Source organism: Panthera onca, chromosome A1, assembly GCF_046562875.1.
Source record: "Panthera onca isolate mPanOnc1 chromosome A1, mPanOnc1 haplotype 2, whole genome shotgun sequence".
NCBI lineage: Eukaryota > Metazoa > Chordata > Mammalia > Carnivora > Felidae > Panthera > Panthera onca.
This window is the reverse complement of record NC_138339.1, coordinates 103,664,875-103,692,243: the sequence shown is the minus strand read 5'-3', so window position 1 is coordinate 103,692,243 and position 27,369 is coordinate 103,664,875. Positions and strand designations below refer to the sequence as shown.

General features: G+C 39.0%; 1 long non-coding RNA gene across 1 annotated transcript in view; it reads right to left on the bottom strand.

The window, feature by feature from the left end:
* LOC132681310 (uncharacterized) overlaps positions 1 to 22,993 on the bottom strand; it is a 132,918-nt gene extending 109,925 nt beyond the window's left edge. Inside the window, exons 1-2 of the long non-coding RNA XR_013554098.2 lie at positions 22,391 to 22,993; positions 15,422 to 15,497 (exon numbers count right to left, since the gene is read on the bottom strand). This is a non-coding gene — a long non-coding RNA (uncharacterized LOC132681310). The remainder of the gene's footprint in view (positions 1 to 15,421; positions 15,498 to 22,390) is intronic.
* Positions 22,994 to 27,369: the final 4,376 nt, after the last annotated feature.

Genomic DNA, 27,369 nt, shown 5'->3' with positions numbered 1-27,369 from the left:
GTTTCAGGACGAAACCGGCTGAAAGGGCAAGACTTGTTGCTAGGAAACATACTGCAGGTTTTCAGGCTTTGCAAAAACCCTTCTTGAGGGACACAGAGTTTCTCAGTTGTCTCCTCAGACTCTTCAGAGCTATCTGATTTTGCACGCATGTTACCAAAACGCCTCGTGCTAATTCTAATGCCTTGTTCATTTGATAACATTTCCCCAGGTCCTGCTGCATGCCTGACTCTCCCCAGGAAATGGTCACAGCAGTCCTTCCTCTGCTTTTCGTGTCCCCCTGAGTAGAGATAACCAAATAAGGGCGCCTGGGTGGCTCAGTTGTTTAAGCGTAGGACTCTTGATTTTAGCTTGAGTCACGATCTCCCAGTTCTCGTGATCATACTGTCAGCATGGAGCCTGCTTGGGATTCTCTGTCTCCCTCTCTCTCTGCCCTTCCCCAGCTCATGCTCTCTCTCCGTCTCTCAAAAATAATAAATAGTCAGTTTTCTTAAAGAAAAAAAAAGATAACAAAATGGTCTAGAACTTGTTGTTGAAATGCTTCCTAACTGTAGGTTCGTAAAGTAGCCCTCCAAGGAGGTGGGGACAGAAGAGAGTGGCCACCACTGCAGGGCGGTAAGTGACAAGTGTAACCAGCAACAGAACTTACTTATGAGGCAAGTCTCAAGCAGACGCAGGACGAGTAGCTCTCAGCTACCAGAAGCTTTCAAGTTTATATGAAGGCCTTTATATAGTGGGTTCAGTCACTTCAAGATGGTCTCAACAACACCTTACTCTGTCAAGGCTATGTCCTTGAAAATGGCTCCCACTGTGGGAACAGTGGGGAGTACACATTCCAAGGACATGGGTGGGGGTGAGGAGCCTCCCATTGCCCTGATCCAGCTCTCGGGTCAACCCACGGTCACGTCCTCTCCATGACCTCCTCCAACATGAACAAATGAACAAAAGTGTGTGTATAAGCTTGTTCATTTCACTATTGTTTAAAATAGCAGACATTGGAGAGAAACTAAATGGTTTAAAACAGAAAATTGATACAAAAGAATATGATGTGGATTCCATCCATACCTGCTGACCCAGGAATATATCATATTCACTTTATATTAAGAAATGAGAAAAATGTATATTTTATAGGCCAGTAAATACAGCAAAACCACTTTTTGTTTAATTTTGTTAATGTTTATTTATTTTGGGGAGAGAGACAGAGGATGAGCAGGGGAGGGGCAGAGAGAAAAGGAGACACAGAATCTGAAGCAGGCTCCAGGCTCTGAGCTGTCAGCACAGAGCACAGAGCTCAAACCCATGAACCCCGAGATCATGACCTGAGCTGAAGTCAGATGCTTAACCGACTGAACCACCCTGGTGCCCCAGCATAATCACTTTTATATGAGGGTATTATTTATAAACATATAGATGCATTTGGGGGCCTAGAAGAATATACATCAAAATAGGTGATAGAATTGTGAATGATTTTCTTCCATTTTTGCTTGTCTCTGAATAAAAGAAATAATTGTCTTGCCAGTCACTACAAACCTCACTAAAGTTGGAAAAATTCTCTTCCTAAAACTAACTGCAATAAATCCAAGAGACAGAGGTCCCAATAAACTGAGCAGTCTGTCGCTTTAACCACTATGCATACTGCCATATAAAACATGAATTGTTGAAGTGTCGTGCTATCCAGACTGAAACAATGGAAAGGCTTTTGGAATATAATTGCAAATGCTACTAGCAAGCAGATTATGAATGCATTGAGTGTACCCTTGAGAGACTTGGCCATAAATTTCCAGCTGCAGAACAATGGGACCTCAAAAGCTCAGAACCTCTCAGAGAAGATGGTACTAACTAAAAAGGATCTACGTTATTCAGAAACCTCAAAAATGCTGAGCTAGAAAGTTAAGCACAGATAACCAAATGAATGTAATTGACATCTATCAGCTGGATGTTCCTATATTATGTCTTATATAAGTATTAGAAGCCTTTTTTTATTTTTTTTTTATTTTAGAGAGAGAGAGCATGCAATCAGGGGAGAGGGGCACAGGGAGAGAAAGAGAATCTTAAGCAGCCTCTGCACTCAGCGTGGAGCCCAACACAGGGTTCATGGGATCATGACCTGAGCCAAAATCAAGAGTCCGCTGTTCAACTAACTGAGCCACACAGATGTCCCTTATAAGTCTTATAAAAGTACATAAGTTAAGAAAAAAATTTACAAAAACATTAGAATGACTGGTAAATAAAACAATAAATATTGACTTCCAGTCAAGATAGTGCAATGAGTTCACGTTTTGATTACTCCCTTTATGCTCCAAGTATATAGTAATATGTGGTCAAATATGAAAAGAGAAAATATCTCTAGATTTGAAACAAGATAAGCAACTCCACGGAACAGAAATAAAAAACTGAGAGGAAGGATGAAGCTATGGCTATGCTGGCCAGGAATTCAGCCCTTCAGGAGTCAAAGAGTTCTAAAAGCTCCATAGATGATGGGGAAGAAGGCTCACTACTGAACAAAACATAGCTGACTTCTGCCTAGAGCTAGAACAATGTTTTTCAATTTTTTTTTCATTATTATCCCCCTACAAAGAACATTTTAATTTAAATTTCCCTAAAGAGAGAAGTTAAATGCTAAGTAATAAGATTTTTAAGGGTAGGGTTGAGCTTTGAAGGGCCACTGTAATACCTAAGATTTTTAGCCCTCCAAAAATCCATTTTCACCATATTGGGGGGAATATTGCCCCTGTAAAAAATACATAAGCTATCGCTTTAAAACCCACAGCCTTGCTAATAAGAACTGATCCAAAACTGCCCACCAGCCATTTGACTGGTTCTTGAGTACCCTTCCATCACTATGGGACAGAAACCCCAACCAGAAATTTAAAGCCTGGTTACAGATTAGGGACCGGAAGAATGCTTGGTGAGGAGGGTACAACAAAAATGCTGGACAGAGAGGCAGATGGGGTGAGTGGGAGAAAGAAAGAGGAGCGAGAAACAAAAAGTCTTATCTAAAATTACTGGTAAACCCAAATTCCAAAAACAATAATTGGTTGCTAAGAAAGAAAACCAACAAAATTAACAGTCATGCATTCGGTCTGGAAAATTAATTTTATAGAACAGCTTACCAAAGACTTTAAATTAGAAACATGGAATATTTGCAAAAAAAGAGAGAGAGTGCATAACCTTCACTCAAAAAGAATATAAAATTATTCAACAAAACCAAGCAAAACATGAAACAAGAATAGGTGGATATTTAATAGAAGCAATTAGAAATTAAGAAAGGAAACAGAGTGATTGAATTTAAAAATACAATAAACACACAACAGAAATAAAAACAATAATAGAAGAATATTATGCACAATTATATGCCAATAAAATGGGTAATCTGGAAGAAATGGACAAATTCCTAGAAACATATACACTACCAAAACTGAAACAAGAAGAAATAGAAAATTTGAACAGACCCATAACCAGTAAGGAAATTGAATTAGTAATAAAAAATCTGCCAAAAAACAAGAGTCCAGGGCCAGATGGCTTTCCAGGGGAATTCTACCAAACATTTAAGGAAGAGTTAACACCTATTCTCTTGAAGCTGTTCCAAAAAATAGAAATGGAAGGAAAACTTCCAAACTCTTTCTATGAAGCCAGCATTACCCTGATTCCAAAACCAGACAGAGACCCCACTAAAAAGAATTATAGACCAATCTCCCTGATGAACATGGATGCAAAAATCCTCAACAAGATATTAGCCAACCAGATCCAATAATAGATTAAAAAAATTATTCACTATGACCAAGTGGGATTTATAGCTGGGATGCAGGGCTGGTTCAATATCTGCAAAACAATTAATGTGATTCATCACATCAATAAAAGAAAGGACAAGAATTATATGATCCTCTCAATAGATGCAGAAAAAGCATTTGACAAAATACAGCATCCTTTCTTGAAAAAAACCCTGAAGAAAGTAGGGATAGAAGGAGCATACCTCGAGATCATAAAAGTCATATATAAACGACCCAACACTAATATCATCCTCAATGGGGAAAAACTGAGAGCTTTCCCCCTAAGGTCAGGAATAAGACAGGGATGTTCACTCTCGCCACTGTTATTCAACATAGTATTGGAAGTTCTAGCCTCTGCAATCAGACAACACAAAGAAATAAAATGCATCCAAATCAGCCAGGAGGAGGTCACACTTTCACTCTTCACAGATGATATGATACTCTATATGGAAAACCCAAAACATTCCACCAAAAAACTGCTAGAACTGATTCATGAATTCAGCAAAGTTGCAGGATATAAAATCAATGCACAGAAATCGGTTGCATTCCTATACACCAACAATGAAGTGACAGAAAGAGAAATCAAAGAATCGATCCCATTTATAGTTGCACAAAAAACCATAAAATACCTAGGAATAAATCTAACCAAAGAGGTGAAAAATCTATACACTGAAAACTATAGAAAGTTTATGAAAGAAATTGAAGAAGATACAAAAAAAATGGAAAAAGATTCCATGCTCCTGGTTAGGAAGAAAAAATATTGTTAAAATGTCAATACTATCCAAAGGAATCTACATATTCAGTGCAATCCCTATCAAAGTAACACCAGCATTCTTCACAGAGCTAGAACAAATAATCCTAAAATTTTTATGGAACCAGAAAAGATCCCAAATAGCCAGAGCAATCTTGAAAAAGAAAACCAAAGCAGGAGACACCACAATCCCAGACTTCAAGCTATACTACAAAGCTATAATCATCAAGACAGTAGGGTAGTGGCACAAGAACAGACACTCAGATCACTGGAACAGAATAGAGAACCCAGAAATGGACCCACAAACGTATGGCCAACTAATCTTTGACAAAGTAGGAAAGAATATCCAATGGAATAAAGACAATCTCTTCAGCAAATAGTGCTGGGAAAACTGGACAGCGACATGCAGAAAAATGAACCTGGACCACTTTCTTACACCAGACACAAAAATAAACTCAAAATGGATGAAAGACCTAAATGGAAGACAGGAAGCCATCAAAATCCTCGAGGAGAAAGAAGTCAAAACCTCTTTGAGCTCGGCCTCAGCAACTTCTTACTCAACACATCTCCAGAGGCAAGGGAAACAAAAGCAAAAATGAATACTGGGACCTCATCAAAATAAAAAGCTTCTGCACAGTGAAGGAAACAATCAGCAAAACTAAAAGGCAACCGACAGAATGGGAGAAGATATTTGCAAATGACATATCAGATAAAGGGTTAGTACCCAAAATCTATAAAGAACTTATCAAACTCAACACCCAAAAAACAAATAATCCAGTGAAGAAATGGGCAAAAGACATGAATAGACACTTCTCCAAAGAAGACATCCAGATGGCCAACCGACACATGAAAAAATGCTCAACATCACTCATCATCAGGGAAATATAAATCAAAACCACAATGAGATACCACCTCACACCTGTCAGAATGGCTAACATGAACAACTCAGGCAACAACAGATGTTAGCGAGGATGTGGAGAAAGAGGATCTCTTTTGCATTGTTGGTGGGAATGCAAGCTGGTGCAGCCACTCTGGAAAACAGTATGAAGGTTCCTCAAAAAACTAATAATAGAACTACCCTACGACCCAGCAATTGCACTACTAGGCATTTCTCCACGGGATACAGGTGTGCTGTTTTGAAGGGACACATGCACCCCCATGGTTATAGCAGCACTATCAACAATAGCCAAAGTATGGAAAGAGCCCAAATGTCCATCAACGGATCAATGGAAAAAGAAGATGTGGTATATATACAATGGAGTATTACTCGGCAATCAAAAATGAAATCTTGCCATTTGCAACTACGTGGATGGAACTGGAGGGTATTATGCTAAGTGAAATGAGTCAGTCAGAGAAAGACAAAAATCATATGACTTCACTCATATGAGGACTTTAAGAGACAAAACAGATGAACATAAGGGAAGGGAAACAAAAATAATATAAAAACAGGGAGGGGAACAAAACAGAAGACACTCATAAATATGGAGAACAAACTGAGGGTTGCTGGAGGGGTTGTGGGAGCAGGGATGGGCTAAATGGGTTAGGGACATTAAGGAATCTACTCCTGAAATCATTGTTTCACTATATGCTAACTAATTTGAATGTAAATTTTTAAAAATAAAAAATTAAATTAAAAAAATTAAAATACAATAAACAGGACTATATTGTTCTCACTTCTAGATAGAGATAGAGAATTGGGTAGATAGATAGACAGACAGATTTAAATGAGCAGTTAAGAAACATGGAAGTAGATTAAAAGATTTCAACATTATAATAAATAGGAATTCCAGAAGAATAAACTGAAATGAATGATTACTTCAACTGTAATAGTTGAAGAAATTATTATTGATAATTTTCCAGGATTAAAAGAAATAAAATCTGGTGAATAATCAGCTCAAAATAACCCCAGTACTAAGCAGAATAGATACGAATTAAACCAAATTTGAACACACTAAAGTGAAACTGTAGAAATTAAGAATAAAGAGATAATCTTTAAACTCAGCAGAGAGAAAAGACAATCTAAAACAGAGTGACATTTGTAGTGACAGCAGATTTCTTATTAACAAACTTAGGAGTCAAAAGTTAATGGAATGATGTCTTAAAAGTATAGAGAGGTGGTCATATAACATGTTAACATAAAGGAGAGAATCAATGAGGAGTTTATGAAAACTGTATTATCCTTGCAAATTTTCTCTAAATCTAAAATTCTCCCCAAAAAATTTTATTTTAAAAAAAGTGCAGAGAGGAAAAAAACTTAAGCTAGAATTTTATAGCCAGCTAATCCATCTGCCAAAAACATAAAAATAATTATTAAAGGACACATACCAGCAAGAAGTACACTGAACACAGAGAAAGTTGTAAGATTACAAAAAAATGATGAGCCTAGAAATTAGTCAATTTCCTTCTTTCCTTCTTCCCTCTCTCCTTCCTTCATGAATAATTCAGTTCACAATCTATTAGGTGGTGCCAAGCAAGGTAGGCATCTGGGAGGTGTGAGGAAGGAAGTAGTAGCAGGTAAACATGGGGTGTTGAAGTCACAGCAAAATGAGATCCTCTATGCAGCATAGTATGGGTTGTCCAAGCTGAAGCAAGGGAAGAGGGTGTCCACTCAGGAGACAGGTGGTCATACCCCAGCACAAAGTGTCAAAGTCCAAGTAGAGTGAGGAGATCATCTATGCAAGGAGAAAGAGTGGTGGTGAAGAGAGATTGATTGTAATAAGTAAATATATTGAGAATAATAAAAGCCATGTTCTTCACTGTCAGAGAAGAGAATTACATATAATGAGAGAAAACTAGAGTGAATTCTGTGATGGTTGGGAAGTGCAAGTATTGATATTAGCTGGTGGTTTTCAATATGGGGGAAGCAGTATATGCATACATAGCTTTGTCCACTGAGCGGGCCTAGGAATACCAACACCCCAAAAATAATAATATACATAGTATCTAAATCTGGGTTTCTGAATACTATTCTTCCCTGAAAGGAACCAAGGCTTCTAGAAGATATGGCTACTTTCAGGAGGAGGGCAGGGAAAGCCTGGGATAAATACTATGTTAGTCTAGAAATTAAGTGTTCATATTGGTGGGAATGAAAACTAGCATAGCCACCATGGAAAGCAGTATGGAGATTCCTCAAATAATTAACAACAGAACTACCATATGACTCAGCAATCCCACTTCTGGGTATATATCCACAGGAAATGAAATCAGTATCTCAAAGAGATATCTACACTCCCATGTTCACTGCACCTTTATTCCCAATAACCGAAATACAGAAGCAACCTAAATGTCCATCCATGCTGGAATATTATTCAGCCATTAAAAAGAAGAAAATCCTGCCATACAAATAGTATGGTCTCACTTATAAGTGGAATCTCAAAACATCAAACTCCTAGAAACAGAGAGTAGAATGGTGTTTGCCAGGAACTGAAAGTGGAGAGAAGAGGTGGAAAAAATGGGGACATCCAGATCAAAGTGTACAAACTTTCAGTTTAAGAGGAATCAGTTCTGGGGCACCTGAGTTGCTCAGTCGGTTAAGCTCCCAACCCTTGGTTTCAGCTCAGGTCATGATCTCACAGTTCATGAGATTGAGCCCCACACTGGACTCTGTGATGACAGTGTGGAGCCTCCTTGGGATCCTCTCTCTCTCTCTCTCTCTCTCTCTGCCCCTGCCCCACTTGTGTTCTCTCTCTTGCTCTCTCTCTTTCTCTCTTGCTCTCTCAAAATAAATAAATAAACTTAAATATTTTTAAAGAGGAATCAGTTCTAGGGATCTAATGTACAACATGGTGACTAAAGTATTGTATTCTATACTGACAATTTGCTAAGAGAGTAAATCTTAAGCGTTCTCACCAAAAAAAAAAAAAAAAAAAAAAAGTAGCTATATGAGATGATGGATGTTTTTTAAATTTTTTTTCAACGTTTTTTATTTATTTTTGGGACAGAGAGAGACAGAGCATGAACGGGGGAGGGGCAGAGAGAGAGGGAGACACAGAATCGGAAACAGGCTCCAGGCTCCGAGCCATCAGCCCAGAGCCTGACGCGGGGCTCAAACTCACGGACCGCGAGATCGTGACCTGGCTGAAGTCGGACGCTTAACCGACTGCGCCACCCAGGAGCCCCGAGATGATGGATGTTTTAATTAACTTGATTGTGGAAATCTCTCACAATTTATAGATATATCAAATCATAATGTTGGACACCTAAAATATATACAACTTTAGTTGTCAGTTATACCTTAATAAAGCAGGGGGAAAATAACAAAATAAAGGCAAAACTACCAGCAAAGAAATCTTAATCTTTGTTTATATACTTTACTAAAAATTACAGGCATGATATTTTGGGAACAAATATATTAATATAAATGGAAAAAGAGTGTTTCTGTGTAAGGAAAAAATAAATACAATTATAACACCAAAGAATTTAAATAAAACCCTAAGACCTAAAAAAAAAAAAAAAGAAAGAAAGAAAGCACAAAAAAATCATGAAAGGCAAAAGAGAACAGTCTCTTCAACAAATGGTGCTAAGAGAGCTGGATACCTGCATGCCAAAGAATGAAGTTGGACCCCTACTTCATGCTATATATAAAAAATTAACTTGAAATTTATCAATGACCTAAATGTGAGAGCTGAAACTATAAAACTCGGAGAAAAAGACAGAAAAGTAACTCTTTATGACAGTGGCAATGGTTTCTTAGCTGCAACACTAAAAACACAGCAACAAAAGAAAAAACATGTAAATTGGACTTGATCAAAATTTAAAATATTTTGGGCACCAAAGAGAGTACCTATTGAGACTAAAAATACAACTTGCAGAACAGGACAGGATATTTGTAAGTCATATATCTGATAAGAGTCTAGTATACAGTGTATATAAAGAACTCCTACAACTCAACAATAAAAAGCAAACAACTCAATTTTTTAAATGGGTTTAATAGTCATTTCTCCAAAGAAGATATATAAAGGACCAAACAAGCACATGAAAAGATGCTCAACATCATTAGTCATTAGGGAAATGCAAATCGAAACCACAATTAGATACCACTTCACACTTCCTAGGATGGTTACAATTGAAAAAGGAAAACAAGTGTTGGCAAAGATGTGAAGAAAATGGAACCCTCATATATTGCCTGTAGAAATGTAAAACAGTGCAGCCACCGTGGAAAACAGTTTGGAGGTTGTTCAATGTATTAAACATAGAATTACCATATGATCCAGCAATTCTACTGGTAGGTATACACTTAAAATAATTGATGGGGCACCTGGATAGCTCAGCTGGTTAAGCGTCCAACTCTTGATCTCTTCTCAGGTCATGATCTCAAGGCTCATGAGATCAAGCCCCACATCGGGCTCTGTGCTGACAGCATGGAGCCTGCTTGGGATTCTCTCTCTCTCTCTCTCTCTCTCTCTCTCTCTCTGCCTCTTCCCTGCCTCTCTCTCTCAAAATAAATAAATAAACTTTAAAAAAAAAATTGAAAACAAGTGTTCCAACAAAAACTTTCATATTAATTTTTATAGCAGCACTATTTAAAATAGCCAAAGGTGGAAACAACCTGAATGTTCAACGACAGATGAAAAAATAAACAAAATGTGGTATAAACAAAATCATGGAAAAATGAAGTATTGATACATGCTACAAGATGGATGAATCTTGAAGACATCATGCTAAGTGAAAGCAGCCAGACATGAATGGTCACATATGGTATGATTCCATTTATATGGAATATCCAGAATAACCAAATCCTTTGAGAGAATCAATTTATGGTTTCCAAGAGCTACAAGGACAGGGGAATGGGAATGAATGTCTAATGGGTATGGTGTTTCCATGTGAGGTGATAAAACAATGTCTGGAACTAGGTAGTGGTGATAGGTGCACAACATCATGAATGTACTTAATCCCACTAAATGACACACTTCAAAAACAGCTAAAATGGTAAAAATTTATGCTTTATGTATTTTGCCACAACTTAAAAATTAAATAAGAAACCATTTGCAGCAACACGAATGGATCTAGAGAGTATAATGCTAAGCGAAATAAGCCAGTCAGAGAAAGACAAACACCATACAATTTCACTTATATGTGGAATTGAAGAAACAAAACAAATGAACAAAGGGAAAAAAGAGAGAGAGAGAGACACACACACACACACAAACCAAAAAACAGACTCTTAACTATTTACAAATAGAACAAACAGATGGCTACCAGAGGGGACATAAGTGAGGATATGGGTGAAATAGGTGACGTACACTTAAAAGTACACTTGTCGTAATGAGCACTGAGTAATGTATGGGACTGTTGAATCACTATTTTGTACACTTGTTACTACTATAACACTTGTATGTTAACTACACTGGGATTTTTTTTCTTTTTTCTTTTAATATTTATCTGGGGGAGAGTCCAAGCAGGGGAGGGGCAGAGAAAGGGAGACAGAGGACCCAAAGTGGGCTCTGCTAACAGGCTGACAGCAGCGAGCCCAACGTGGGGCTCGAACTCACAAACCACAAGATCATGACCTAACCCAAAGTCAGGTGCTCAACTGACTGAGCCATCCAGGTGCCTCTGGGATTTTTTTTCAATGTTTATTTATTTCTGACAGAGAAAGAGAGAGAGCACAAGCTGGGGAGGGGCAGAGAGAGGGGGAGACAGAGAATCCCAAGCAGCCTCCACACCAGCAGCACAAAGCACCCTTGTGGGGCTTGAACTCATGAGCCGTGAGATCATGACCTGAGCCAAAGTCAGACACTTAACCGACTGAGCCACCCAGGCACCCATACGCTGGAATTTTTTTTTAATTAAATGAGAAAAATAAAATTATAGAGCTGGATCTAAAGGACACAGGAACCAGCTTGAAGCACCTCCTAATGGCCTATATAGGAAAATTGAACATGAAAATAGGTAGTAATAGAAATAAACTATATACCATTGAATAGAAAGGATATCTATGAGTCCAAACTAATATATGAGCCCAAATGGGGAAAAAGAAAACTTTTCCTTACAATGAAATGCCAACTGATATTTGTAGAAGGAATGATATAATTAGAAAATCACCATCTGGTAACCATTATAGTAATAATTCATTTAGACAAGAAACATCAATGAGTAATAGCTGGTAAAATTTGATGAGGAAGGAGATATATACAAGGTCTTAAAGTACCTCTCCACAAAACATGTATTAATTACAAAAGGAAAATGAATAACTTATAGTGGAAAAACCTGATCCCATGTTTATCAAGTGATCAAAGTTACCATTAGCAGTAAGTAATAAGACAAACTAAAATCAAGTGCAGCGAGAACACAGCAGCACCTCTATCATCAGTTAGGTTTATAAAGTTTACCAATATCCAAAATCTATAAAGAGCTCACCAAACTCCACACCTGAAAAACAAATAATCCAGTGAAGAAATGGGCAGAAATCATGAATAGACACTTCTCTAAAGAAGACATCCGGATGGCAGGCACATGAAAAGATGCTCAACATCACTCCTCATCAGGGAAATACAAATCAAAACCACACTCAGATATTACCTCACGCCAGAGTGGCCAAAATGAACAAATCAGGAGACTACAGATGCTGGCGAGGATGTGGAGAAACAGGAACCCTCTTGCGCTGGTGGTGGGAATGCAAACTGGTGCAGCCACTCTGGAAAACAGTGTGGAGGTTCCTCAAAAAATTAAAAATAGACCTACCCTATGACCCAGCAGTAGCACTGCTAGGAATTTACCCAAGGGATACAGGAGTGCTGACACATAGGGGCACTTGTACCCCAATGTTTATAGCAGCACTCTCAACAATAGCCAAATTGTGGAAAGAGCCTAAATGTCCAACAACTGATGAATGGATAAGGAAATTGTGGTTTACATACACAATGGAGTACTATGTGGCAATGGGAAAGAATGAAATATGGCCCTTTGTAGCAACATGGACAGAACTGGAGAGTGTAATGCTAAGTGAAATAAGCCATACAGAGAAAGACAGATACCATATGTTTTCACTCTTATATGGATCCTGAGAAACTTAACAGAAGACCATGGGGGAGGGGAAGGAAAAAAAAAGAGAGAGAGAGAGAGGTTAGAGTGGGAGAGAGCCAAAGCATAAAAGACTCTTAAAAACTGAGAACAAACTGAGGGTTGATGGGGGGTGGGAGGAAGGTGAGGGTGAGTGATGGGTATTGAGGAGGGCATCTTTGGGGATGAGCACTGGGTGTTGTATGGAAACCAATTTGACAATAAATTTCATATATTTTAAAAAAGAACAATAAAGGATAACTAGGGGTGGTATCTCAGCAAAAAACAAAATAAAATAAAAAATAAAGTTTGCCAAATGACTCACCTCTTTAGACCTCTATTCCTTCATATGAAACAAAAAGGAAGTAGACTAGATAACATCTATTTTCTTTCCAGCTCTAAATTCCTACTATTCCAATACTTATTGACCTAATCTAAATATATGCCATCATGTTCATAACCTGGGGAGGTAGAAATTGTTCTCTTCGTTTAAGCGGCTAATGTTCTTATAGAGACAAATCAGGCATAAAGTGCACAAAATGACATACACAGTAAAACTTACGACCTAAGACTAATTTCATAGGGAGTACAGGAAAAGTCCAAGTTAGAGGGCTGTGGGGGTTTTTTTGTTTTGTTTTATAGGGTTTTTGTTTTGTTTTGTTTTGTTTTTTTGGCGGGGAGCACAAGTGGAGGAGGGGAAAAGAGAGGACAGAGGATCCGAACTGGGCTCTGCGCTGACAGACTGACAGCAGCGAGCCCGATGTGGAGCTTGAACTCACAAACCTCGAGACCATGACCTGAGCCGAAGTCAGATGTTCAACGGACTGAGCCACCCAGGTGGCCCCAAGTTTGAGGGTTTTTTAAGACCATAATACTCATTCTTTTTAACAGCATACCTAAGTTCAATGGTAAGAAAATGATGATATGTAAATGAGTGATTATATAAATAAGTGCTTGAAAAGGTTTTTTTCCCCTGAAGAATGTTGAATATGCCTCCTCCCACTTTGTAAACACCATCCAGGATCTTAGCAAAGTCTCTGAGGTATGGAAAAAATGCTACAGGCCTTTCCTTCATGGCTCTCACACATTCCAATCACTAAGAGCATCTTAGATGCTCTAGACAGAAATCTCTACTTGGCCACTAGGCATTGCTTCAGAGGGGTAAGATTAATGTCATTTAGTTAAGCAGGAGAGAACCGTTCTGTAAAATAACTCAGGCCCTTAAAGCAATTCAAATTACCAAGAGCCTCATAAATAAATGCAATCATATCAATAAACAACTGGCAAAGCATCAAAAAGTGAAGTCTGAACCGATCTTATTATACCATTTGGCTTTCAGCTACCAGCTTTTGTGCAAACAGAAACATATTAATTGGTTAATTCATAATCTTTTAAGCTTGGAAGAGCCAATGTGCTATAATTATTTTTACTATCCCTTCAATATATAGAACCAACTATATAAATTCAAACTATCGGAGTTACTACAGGTTCTAGTAAAGAATGAGTTATTAGCTCATGTTGGGCTGGGTTATTATTATTATTATCATTATTATTATTATTCCATCCTACACTAAAAACATTAATTACAGTACCCTTGAATCAGTTGGACTTCTTTTCTCTCCTTCACCACTTGTATCTAATCAGTCACAAAATCCTGTCAACTCTCTTTTCAAATGTGTCTAGAGTCTAATCCGCCACTCTCATGAGCACCATTCCAGACCAGGCCGTCATCACCCCATACTTGGTTTAGCACAACAGATACAGGGCATGTACTATGGCTCACCGCATTTTTCAAAACCTGCTAATCAGGGGTGCCTGGGTAGCTCAGTGGGTTGAGCATCCAACTCTTGATTTCAGCTCAGGTCATGGCCCATGGAGCATCAAGCTCCCTCTCTTCCCCTCTGTCTCTCTCCCCACCCTGTCTCTCTAAAATATAATAAGAGGCACCTAGGTGGCTCAGTCAATTAAGCATATGACTCTTGATTTTGGCTCACAGGTTCTTGGGTTCGAGCCCCAAGTCAAACTCTGCTCTGACAGTGCAGACCTGCTTGGGATTTGCTGTCTCCCTCTCTCTCTCTCTCTCTGCCATTCCCTTGCTTGTAGTCTCTCTCTATCTCAAAATAAATAAATATTAAAAATAAATAAATACAACTTAAAAAATAAAATAACCTGCTAATCAATCTGATGTAACTATCTCCCCATCTTTGTATCATTGCAAACCTGACCCAAGTTCTTTGTACTCAAGAGGTTTTTAACCAGGTTCATGACCAAGACCTGAGGTACTCTCCTGTAGATCTTCGAGTTCCCACCCTTATTTGGTGCAAACAGTCCTAACCCACCTACCTGTACTACTATCCTGCCCACACTCTTCCATATCCCATTCATCCCTTACAAATGATTCTATTAAATTACTTGCTGAAACTCCAGAAAACCGTGTCTTCAGCATTTCCTCAATAATAACTCCTGGGTCTCATTTGTGGCACCCTTTCCTCTGCTAATCTTCTAAAAGATAGAGTACTCTGAACTCAGGACTCCGCATTCTTCTTCTTTCTACTTTTATTCCATCTCCAGATGATCTCATCCAGTTCCATAAATATCTTACCGACCGACAACTCCCAAATTTGTATCTTCAGCCTTGCTCCTTCCTGAACTCCCAACTCAAATATCCGACTATACACACAAAATTTTTCCTGAGAAATCGAATAAAGCATACCCAAAGGCTTAACCCATTTCAGCAAATGGTTATCACCATCCAATTACTCAAATCAAAAACTGTGAATTCACTTGACTCCCAACATCCAATCCAACAATATACCTCTATCTCTCTGAAATATATCCCAGATCCAACTTCTAGAACCACTCTATTGCTGCTACCCTCATCTGAGTCATTAACATTTCTCACCTGGATTATTTCCATAGGCTCCCAACTGGTGATGAGGATCTGTCACTTACCCAAATATTCATTCAGAATATCAGACCTCAATGAAAAAGGAAAGAAGGTTAACTTGACATGATAAGCATTTAATGAAACCCTATTGCTGTTAGAAATGACCACTTTGAGGGTGCCTGGCTGGCTCAGTTGGAGGAGCATATGACTCTAGATCTTGAATTCAAGCCCACCTTGGGTATATAGATTACACACATACATAAATACATACATACATACACAAACGAACAGATAATCTTTAAAAAGAAGAAAGAAAGAAAGAAAGAAAGAAAGAAAGAAAGAAAGAAAGAAAGAAAGAGAAAGAAATGACCACCTTGTTTCTTTCTTTTTTTGTCCTTTCCTCTTTCTATAAGTATCTCCCTCTTTCTTTCAGACTCCTTTTCCTTCTCTCCCCCTCATCTCGATTTCCTTTCTCTCTTCCTCTCCCTATTATTTTACTGAACAACCAGGCCAAGAGTATAGCAGGAAAATGCTAGGAGTTAGAAGTAAAGGTTTTATTCCTGTGGTCTGTCATGGTGAAGGAAAGTAATTATGATGAAGTCAGTTTATATTTCTGGCCCTCAGCTGTCTCATCTATTAAATAAAGAGATTATAGTGGATGGTCTCTGAGGTCCCTTAAAGTTCTAGAAATCTATTCAAGGTATTTATTGAGTAAAGTGCTATGTTCCTTGTTCTTAAAAGTAGGTAAATTCAATATTTTATATTTCCCTGAGGTGAAAAAAGCAAATTAGTTTTTTTTACAAGGCCTTCAATTGATCCTTTTCTACCAGGGGTCAGTGGCTCTCAATAGAAAAAAAATGCACCTCTCCCTTGGTATAGTCTAAATGTTCAATATTTCTGTAGTTATTTCTGTCTTTGGGCCCTCCTTGGGACAAGCAGTTTCCAAGAAGAGGCCAATAGGCCACTTAATATGAAGGCTATTAAGTTGTGTTCCAGGCTCTATGCTAAGCCTTTTTTTTCTCAATCCTTGAAACAAGTCTACATAAGGTGGGTAATATATTATCATTCCTCTTTCACAGAAGAAGAAAGAAACTAAGGCACAAAGAGGTGAGGAAATTTGTCTAAGGGAAGACAGCTAATGGGTGGTGGAGCCAAAATCTAGACCCAGATCTATCTGACTTGAAAGCCAATGCTCTGAAAGATTACCCTATACCACCTCCTTCCAGAAATACTACCGGCAGTCTATCCTTGCAGGTGTCTATCTCCTGTTGGACTGGCAAAACATGTGACCTCTGATGTCCTGGAGACCACAGCCCACCCTCTACCTGACCCAACAGGATCAAGCACACAGCAAGGGTTTTAAAAGCAAAGATTTGTAATTCCTTATGGTACTGGTACCAGCATGCGGGCCCTCAATAGACACTGTTGACTGAGAAAGGCCATGGTAAGAAGCAACTCATCATCTAGGACCATCTAATGCAAATTCTAGTGATGTAAAGTAAAAGGTTAGACTAAGGGAAAGATTGTACTAGGACTGGAGATATGGTCAGACTTCCCAGAAAGTCTAATTTCCATGACCTCATTATCATTTGCAGAAAATCGAGAGAGCTAGTGATAGCCCTAGAGAATTACTTTAGAAAATGATAGAAAAATTGTTTTAATTAAGACTCTAGGTATTTAAGTGAAATATCAGGTCAGCACATTTGTGGAAGTATTTCCCTTTTTTAAAAGGCTTCAAAAAGTCTTCAGAAGTAGGATTTAATTTGCATGACCATGTCCTGAGCAATATCGGAGCAGAATCAACTCTCAGGGGGTCTTTTGTACCTAAGGAATGTATGGATTTTCTGGCCTGTCACTAAGAGAACTGTGTTTGGGAAGAAGGAAGACCCTTGCTCGAGTAGGCTACTGAAACACCAAGATGTCTTCCTGGGTCACTGGTTTGGTACTGACAAAAAAGCAAAATCTGTAGCATTGCACATTGGCATTCAAATGTCCACAACCCATCTTTGGGATTGGTTGTCTAAATCTCCTTAAAACAAAGAGTTCTAGGTGGATGGAAAGATCCAGACTACCCTTTGGGTTGTTCTTGAGTTAGAGAACTAGAACGCTGGTGAGGAAACAGAGTGAGAGGCATCAGCAGACTGGCATAACAGGGTCATCAAAGTGGTGGATAGGAACTCCCAATGGAGGCCAACCAGCCCCAAAACAAAGACGAGCACAGGGAATAGCAGAAGAGATGTTTGAGAGGTTGAGATTCTCAATGGAGAAGATGTACATCAACAAGGACCAGGCCAAAGAAAGGGAAAGAGCTAGAAGGTGAAAAAAGGAGGGAAAGTTTGAGCTCCCAATGGTTTTGCTTGGTAAGTGCTCAAGGTCAAAATTATTTATGACCTTCACCCTCAGCTTAATCTTCCAAACCCGTCCCCTCAAATCGGCCTGATTTGGAAAAACATAATTAGAAGCATTGTCAAGTAATAGTACTATTTCTGCAGGTGAAATGCTTATTCTGGATATTTCTTCTCTTTCTTATGTTTCCTGATAAGAATATTTTTCCAGCCCATTGAAAAAATGGCACAAATGCAGCCTGTTTCTGATTTATAGACACATTTTCTTTTATTGTGCTTCACTTTGTTGCACTTCACAGATACTGTGTTTTTTTTACAAATTGAAGGTTTGTGGCAACTGCATCAAACAAGACTCTCAGCACCATTTTTTCTAATGGCATTTGCTCACTTTGTATTTGTCACATTTTGGCAATTCTCACAATATTTCAAACATTTTTGTTATCATATGTGTTACGGCAATCTCTGATCAGTTATCTTTGATATTACTATTGTAATTGTTTTAGGGTGCCCATGTAATTGTTTTGGGGTGCCCGTATAAGACAGCAAATTTAATCAATAAATGTGTGTGTTCTGACTGCTCCACCCACTAGCCAATCCCCCATCTCTGTCTTTCTCCTCAGGCCCCCCTGTTCCCTGAGACACAACAATATTGAAATTAGTCCTAATGAATAACCCTACAATGGCCTCTAAGTGTTCAAGTAAAAGGAAGAGTCTCACGTCGCTCACTTTAAATCAAAAGATAGGAATGATCAAGTTTAGTGAAGAAGGCATATCATAGATATGATAGATTGAAAGCTAGGCCCCTTGCATGAAATAGTTAGGCAGGCTGTGAACGCAAAGGAAAAGTTCTTCAAATTAAGTGCTGCTGCAATGAACACACAAATGGTAAGAAAGCAAAGCATGCATCAAAAACCTTAAGATACCTAGGGATAAACCTAACTAAAGAGGTAAAAGATCTGTACTCTGAAAACTATAGAACACTTATGAAAGAAATTGGAGAGGACATAAAGAAATGGAAAAGCATTCTGTGCTCATGGATTGGAAAAACAAACATTGTTAAAATGTCTATACTACCCAAGGCAATCTACACATTAAATGCAATCCCTGTCAAAATACCACCAGTATTTTTTGCAGTGCTAGAACAAACAATCCCTTTTTTTAATGTTTTATCTATTTTTGAGAGAGAGAGCATGAGCGAGAGAGGTACAGAGAGGGTGGGGAGGACAGAGGATCCAAAGTAGGCTCTGTGCTGACAGCAGAAGCCCAATTCAAGGCTCCAACTCTCAAACTGCGAGATCATGACATCAAGCCGATGTCAGACACACAACTAACTGAGCCTCCCAGGAGTTTCTAGAACAAACAGTCCTAAAATTTGTATGGAACCACAAAAGACTCTGCATAGCCCAAGCAAACCTGGAAAAGAAAAACAAAACTGAAGGCATCACAATTCCAGGTTTCAAGCTATATTACAAAGCCGTGGTCATCAAGACAGTATGGTACTGACACAAAAACAGACATTTAGGTGAATGGAACACAACAGAAAACCCAGAAATGGACCCACAACTGTATGATCAACTCATCTTCAACAAAGCAGGAAAGAATTTCCAGTGGAAATTCAACAAATGGTACTGGGAAAACTGGACAGCAACATGCAGAAGAATGAAACTGGACCACTTTCTTACACCATACACAAAAATAAACTCAAAATAGATGAAAGACCTAAATGTGAGACAGGAAACCATCAAAATCCTAGAGAAGGAAAGAGACAGCAACCTCTTCGACCTCAGCCAGAGTAACTTCTTATGAGGCATGTCACTAAAGGCAAAGGAAACAAAAGCAAACATGAATTATTGGGACTTCGTCAAGATAAAAAGCTTCACAGCAAAGGAAACAACAAAACTAAAAGGCAGCCTATAGAATGGGAGAAGGTATTTGCAAACAACATATCTGATAAAGGGTTAGTATTCAAAATCTGTAAAGAACTTATCAAACTCAACACCCAAATAGCAAACAACCCAGTGGAGAAATGGGCAGAAAACATGAAGAGACACTTTCCACAAAAGACATCCAGATGGTTAACAGACACATGAAAAGATGTTCAACATCACTCATCACCAGGGTGAATCAAAACCACAATGAGATGGGGCACCTGGGTGGCTCAGTCGGTTAAATGGCCAACTTCAGCTCAGGTCATGATCTCATGGTTTGTGAGTTTGTTTTTTGTTTGTTTGTTTGTTTGTTTGTTTGTTTGTTTTAATATATGAAATTTATTGTCAAATTGGTTTCCATACAACACCCAGTGCTCATCCCAAAAGGTGCCCTCCTCAATACCCATCACCCACCCTCCTCTCCCTCCCACCCCCCATCAACCCTCAGTTTGTTCTCTGTTTTTAAGAGTCTCTTATGCTTTGGCTCTCTCCCACTCTAACCTCTTTTTTTTTTTTTTTCCTTCCCCTCCCCCATGGGTTTCTGTTAAGTTTCTCAGGATCCACATCAGAGTGAAAACATATGGTATCTGTCTTTCTCTGTATGGCTTATTTCACTTAGCATCACACTCTCCAGTTCCATCCATGTTGCTACAAAAGGCCTTATTTCATTCTTTCTCATTGCCACGTAGTATTCCATTGTGTATATAAACCACAATTTCTTTATCCATTCATCAGTTGATGGACATTTAGGCTCTTTCCATAATTTGGCTATTGTTGAGAGTGCTGCTATAAACATTGGGGTACACGTGCCCCTGTGCATCAGTACTCCTGTATCCCTTGGATAAATTCCTAGCAGGGCTATTGCTGGGTCATAGGGTAGGTCTATTTTTAATTTTCTGAGGAACCTCCACACTGCTTTCCAGAGCGGCTGCACCAATTTGCATTCCCACCAACAGTGCAAGAGGGTTCCCGTTTCTCCACATCCTCTCCAGCATCTATAGTCTCCTGATTTCTTCATTTTGGCCACTCTGACTGGCGTGAGGTGATATCTGAGTGTGGTTTTGATTTGTATTTCCCTGATGAGGAGCGACGTTGAACATCTTTTCATGTGCCTGTTGGCCATCCGGATGTCTTCTTTAGAGAAGTGTCTATTCATGTTTTCTGCCCATTTCTTCACTGGGTTATTTGTTTTTTGGGTGTGGAGTTTGGTGAGCTCTTTATAGATTTTGGATACTAGCCCTTTGTCCGATATGTCATTTGCAAATATCTTTTCCCATTCCGTTGGTTGCCTTTTAGTATTGTTGGTTGTTTCCTTTGCTGTGCAGAAGCTTTTTATCTTCATAAGGTCCCAGTAATTCACTTTTGCTTTTAATTCCCTTGCCTTTGGGGATGTGTCGAGTAAGAGATTGCTACGGCTGAGGTCAGAGAGGTCTTTTCCTGCTTTCTCCTCTAGGGTTTTGATGGTTTCCTGTCTCACATTCAGGTCCTTTATCCATTTTGAGTTTATTTTTGTGAATGGTGTGAGAAAGTGGTCTAGTTTCAACCTTCTGCATGTTGCTGTCCAGTTCTCCCGGCACCATTTGTTAAAGAGACTGTCTTTTTTCCATTGGATGTTCTTTCCTGCTTTGTCAAAGATGAGTTGGCCATACGTTTGTGGGTCTAGTTCTGGGGTTTCTATTCTATTCCATTGGTCTATGTGTCTGTTTTTGTGCCAATGGTTTGTGAGTTTGAGCCCCGCATCAGGCTCTGTGCTGATAGCTTGGAGCCTGGAGCCTGCTTCAGATTCTGTGTCTCCCTCTCTCTCTGCCCCTTCCCTGCTCATGCTCTGTCTCTGTCTCTCAAAAATAAATAAATGTTAAAAAAAAATGAGATACCACCTCACACCTGTCAGAGTGGCTAAAATTAACAACATAAAAAGCAACAGGTGTTGGTGAGGATGTAGAGAAAAAAGGTGAGAATGCCACTCTGGAGAACAGTATGGAGGTTCCTCAAGAAACTAAAAATAGAGGGGCACCTGGGTGGCTCAGTCCGTTAAGCATCTGACTCTTGATTTCAGCTCGAGTCATGATCTCATGATTTGTGAGTTCAAGCCCCACATAGAGCTCTGTGCTGACAACAGGGAGCCTGCTTGAGATTCTGTCTTTCCCTTTCTCTCTGCCCCTCTCCCCACACTCTTTTTATCTCTCTCTCCCTCTATAATAAATAAACATAAAGATACTAAAAATATAACTATCCTACAATCCAGAAATTGCATTTTTAGGTATTTACCCAAATGATACAAAAATACGAGTTCGAAGGGGTACATGTGCCCCAATGTTTATAGCAGCATTATCAACAATAGCCAAATGATGGAGAGAGTCCAAATGTCCATTGACTGATGAATGGATAAAGATGTAGTATATATATATATACCATGCAACATTACTCAGCCATCCAAAAGAATGAAATCCTGCCGTTTGCAATGACATGGATAGAGCTAAAATGTATTATGCTAAGCGAAATAAGCCAATCAAAGAATGACAAATACCATAGGATTTCACTCATATGTGGAATTTAAGAAACAAAACAGATGAACATATGTGAAGGGGCAGGGGAAGAGAAGAGAGGGAAACAAACCACAAGAGACTCTTAATGATGGAGAACAAACTGAGTTAACAGAGGGAGGCGGGTAGGAGTTGGGCCAGATGGGTGATGGGTATTAAGAAGGGTACCTGTTGGCGCGCCTGGGTGGCTCAGTCAGGTAAGCGTCCAATTTCTGCACAGGTCATGATCTTACAGCTTGTGGGTTAGAGCTCTGCGTTGGGCTCTGCACTGACAGCTCAGAGCCTGGAGCCTGCTTCAGGTTTTGTGTCTCTCTCTGTGTCCCTACCTTGCTTGTGCTCTCTGTCTCTCTCTCTCTCTCTCTCTCTCTCTCTCTCTCTCAAAAATAAATAAATAAACATTTTTTAAGTTTTTTTTTTAAAAAAGGGCACTTGTTGTGATGAGTCCTGAGTGTTGTATGTAAGAGACGGATCACTGAATTCTACTCCTGAAATCAATATTGTACAGTATGTCAGCTAAAATTTAAATAAAAAATTAAATTAAATTTTAAAAAGACAACGAAACAGCCTTATTGCTGATATGGAGAAAGTTTTGGTGGTCTGGATAGAAGATCAAACCAGCCACAACAGTCTCTTTAGCCAAAGCTCAATCCAGAGGAAGGCCCTAACTCTCTTCAATTATATAAAGGCTGAGAGAGGAGAAGAAGCTACAGAAGATGTGGGGGGGAGAGGATTGTTTTAAGTTTATTGATTTTGAGAGAGAGAGAGAGTATGGGGGTGCAGGGGGGGGTGGGAGGGGCAGAGAGAGAGGGAGACAGAATTCCAAGCGGGCCTTGTGTCGTCAGCATGCAGAGCTCAATGTCACAATGAGATTGTGACCTGAACCAAAGGTAAATGCTTAATCAACTTAGCCACCCAGGCACCCCTCAGAAGAAGATTCTTTAATTAAATAATGTTTGTTGTTTTTTTTAAACCTAACGCTATTGCACACTTAATAGACTACAGTACAGTGTAAACATAACTTTTATATGTACTAGGAAACCAAAAAATTCATGTGACTCAAGTTATTGCGATATTTACTTTATTGGGGTGGTCTGGAACACAACCCACAGTATCTCTGAGGTATGCCTGTATTTTCTCCAGTCAACTCCAGCATACAACTAAAAGAGAAGAATTCAACCAAAAGAAAAAGAAAAAGAAAAAAATGACAACAGACAAGAATTCAAGTAAACAAACATAGTCTGTCTTTCTTTTAACTCAAGAAAGGTAACATTATTGATTCTACCCACCAAAAGAACATTAAGCACTTTATCCATCCCACAAAACTCTCATTTTTTTCTGCTTTCTTTTCAAAACTAACTTTTAAATTACAATTTTCCTCAAAGTGTATCGAGACATGACATTCTAAGCAATCACTGAGAAGTGTAAAGGAGAGTATAATAGCTGCAATTAACTTTGTTTATATATCAGACAGACTTACATTTCACTATAAATATTCCACATGAAAATCTGTGAAAGAGGGCCAATTATGCTGAGACGTTTATCTGTATGACATTTGTCAAAAGAAAAAAAATATGCTGCAGTTCCTATTTGAAAAAATTATTTCCTGGCATAATGCAAGATTGTACACTTACCAAAGGAAAAAATGAGGAGGAGTCTTGAGCTAGAATGATAAAGTGCATCTACTTTTAGCTGTAGGCCTCTGCTCCTGCACCCCCATCCTGTCATAAAAACACAGAGCACACGTAAAGGGGTGCTAATTCGTATCGCCTTAATTCCCTAGGAAACATCAGTGGACCCAGAAAATTTCCCTATCATGCATGCTCTGCTACAGAAAAATATATTCTGTTCCTAACCTTATAGCTCAAAATGAAATACCACTTGAAATTAAAGTCTGTTTGCCCTTATAATTCTTACTTGGAATGTGTTACCTTCATTTTGTTCTTCCTCCCCAACTGGTCACATACCGTTTATCTTGGTTTTTAGGGGAAGAAAGACAAAACTTTTCGGTGTTTCTGTTTGCTTTCTGTCCTTTTTGCCACCCCCCCCTCCCCAAGTCTCCTTATTACAAATGTGGCCTTCAGCCTGGGTGGCTTAGTCAGTTAACCATCTGACTTCAGCTCAGGTCATGATCCTGCTGCTCGTGAGTTCAAGGCCCGCATCAGGCTCTGTGCTGACAGCTCGGAGCCTGGAGCCTGCTTCAGATTCTGTCTCTGTCTCTGTCTCTCTCTCAAAAATAAATAAATATTTTTAAATGTGGCCTTCAATCAAATTTAGCAGAAGAGTTTGCATATATTTTCAATAATAGTTATAACTTCTATGATCTGGTCCTTTTAGGGCCCTACAAGTTCCACTAATTCAATCTAGAAAACCAGTTCCTTTGATCAAGGTATTTCTGAGAAAGACATCCACACATCTAGCCAGATAGTCCTTGGCAATAGGAAACAGGACTATTATTCATTAGCTGGGCCCTACCTGTTGCTCACAGCCAGCATCTGTTCTGAGAGGTTGTATCTTCTATCCTGATTAGTCAGTGACCAAGCTATCTCAGCTGTTCAGTATTAACACCCTAAATATGAGTCAAAGAAAGCCTTTATCAAGTTCAGCTTTGAAATCCTTCAAGAATAAAACATACCTACCATATAACCAAATTCGTTAGCTCGGGGGTTAACTTCATTGGAGCTTCATTAATGGCCTTACCCCGTAATTCCACTACATAAGAAGTAAAGAGCGGTTTTCCCACATACCTCTCCAGCTACCACCAAACCCTCGCAGCAAAGCTTTTGGCCAGACTTGCCTACATACTACCTTCACCACCTCACCCTGCATTCAGTCTTCCAACCCCTTCCCTCACCACAGCATTTTCTCTCCCACTAGCATCTCCTCCCACCGCAACCTTCAAAGGGCTCTCAGGGAGGCCACCAATGATCTCCCAATTGTTTACTCACTGGGCCTTTTCAGTTTTTATCTCAGTTGATTTCCCTGCAGTATTTCCCCTGTTGACCATTTCCTCCTTTCTGAAACTCTCTCCTCCCATGTCTGCTACGGTATTTTCTCTTGATTTTTCTCATATCTATTTCTCAACCTTCTAACCTTCCCCTTTCTCCACAAACCCATAAACCACGGACATTCCCCAGATCTTCACTCCATCTATACCCTCACTTAGGGTGATCACATTCCTTTCTGCCTCTGTATCAATGTGCATTATTGTAAATGTACAAAATTGAACTCAGCTTCTTTAAATCTGGTACTGAGCCTAAATCTCCTAGTTCAGCAACGACTCCCTTAACCAACCAGTCACCCAAACCAAAAACCGCGCCATTATTCCTGACTTCTAATTTCCTACTGACCCTCATATTCAATAGCCCAACCAATAATTCCAGTCTATTTTCCCTTCTTAGTACAGCCTGAACTTTTGACACTCATTCTCTCTCTACTAATACAACTCCAGCTCAACCCCTCACACTTCTTCCATTTCTCCCACCATGGAACCAGAGTTTGGCTCTCTAACTGATCTCTTTGTTTTCTCTTTATTCTCCAAAATGATGCCAGAATCATCTTTCTGAAATGACTACCCACACGCATGCACGCACACACACACACAGTCTAGGACTTGCTTTCATTTATAAACTTTTGTAGCTCTCTGTGCATAGCACTATGCTAACACTATCATACTATACTCTAATGTGTTGAGAGTTATTTGTCTGCCTCCCTAGCTAGACTATCAGCCAGCTGAGGGCAGCTGATATGATGCCTAATATAGTAGGTGCTCACTTAATAGTTGTTGAATGAATGAACTGGAAAACCCTCCTGATACTACATGAGAAGAATTTAAGAAATGAAAGTGAGAGTTTGAAAGGGATAGGGAAACAAGGCTACCTCTCTGAAACTTCCCGATGGAAGGAAAAAAGAATGTAACTAACACAGGGCTTCTTAACTTTTGCTGGACTATGCATCCTTTTGAGCATCTGATGAAAATGAAGGGCTCTCTCTACAGGAAAAAAATATCCCTAAACACATCACACAAAATTCCACATATAATTTCAGGGATTCTCTCTACAGACTTCCTAAAGATCCATAAATCCAAAGTGTCATGGGAAAACATATGGAATAGTTCAGGTTGGTGTAATGAGAATGAGAATTTGTTCCAGGAAGAATGAAAACTTTTCCTACCTCACATATTACCAAAAAACTATATATCAGACTCATTAAAGGCCCAAATTATGTTTTTAACTACAAGGTATTAGGGAAAATATTTTTATAATCCTGAAACAGGTACAAAATTATTAAGCCATAAAGGAAAGGAATGACAGATTTTACTACATAAACTTCTGAACAAAATAAGGCACCATGGGTAAAGAAAAAAAACAAATGTCAAAATCTATAAAATATATAAAATAAGTATAAAGACCCTGAAGAGCCAAAGTAATTTTGAATGAGACCAAAGCTGGAGGCATCACAATCCCAGACCTTAGCCTCTACTACAAAGCTGTAATCAAGACAGCGTGGTACTGGCACAAAAACAAACACATAGGCCAATGGAATGGAATAGAAACCCCAGAATTAGACCCACAAAAGTAGGGCCAACTAATCTTTGACAAAGCAGGAAAGAACATCCAATGGAAAAAAGACAGTCTCTTTAACAAATGGTGCTGGGAGAACTGGACAGCAACATGCAGAAGGATGAAACTAGACCACTTTCTTACACCATTCACAAAAACAAACTCAAAATGGATAAAGGACCCGAATGTGAGACAGGAAACCATCAAAACCCTAGAGGAGAAAGCAGGAAAAGACCTCTCTGACCTCAGCTGCAGCCATTTCTTACTTGACACATCCCCAAAGGCAAGGGAATTAAAAGCAAAAATGAACTATTGGGACCTCATGAAAATAAAAAGCTTCTGCACTGCAAAGGAAACAATCAACAAAACTAAAAGGCAACAAACAGAATGGGAAAAGATATTTGCAAATGACATATCGGACAAAGGGCTAGTATCCAAAATCTATAAAGAGCTCACCAAACTCCACACCCGAAAAACAAATAATCCAGTGAAGAAATGGGCAGAAAACATGAATAGACACTTCTCTAAAGAAGACATCCAGATGGCCAGCAGGCACATGAAAAGATGCTCAACGTCGCTCCTCATCAG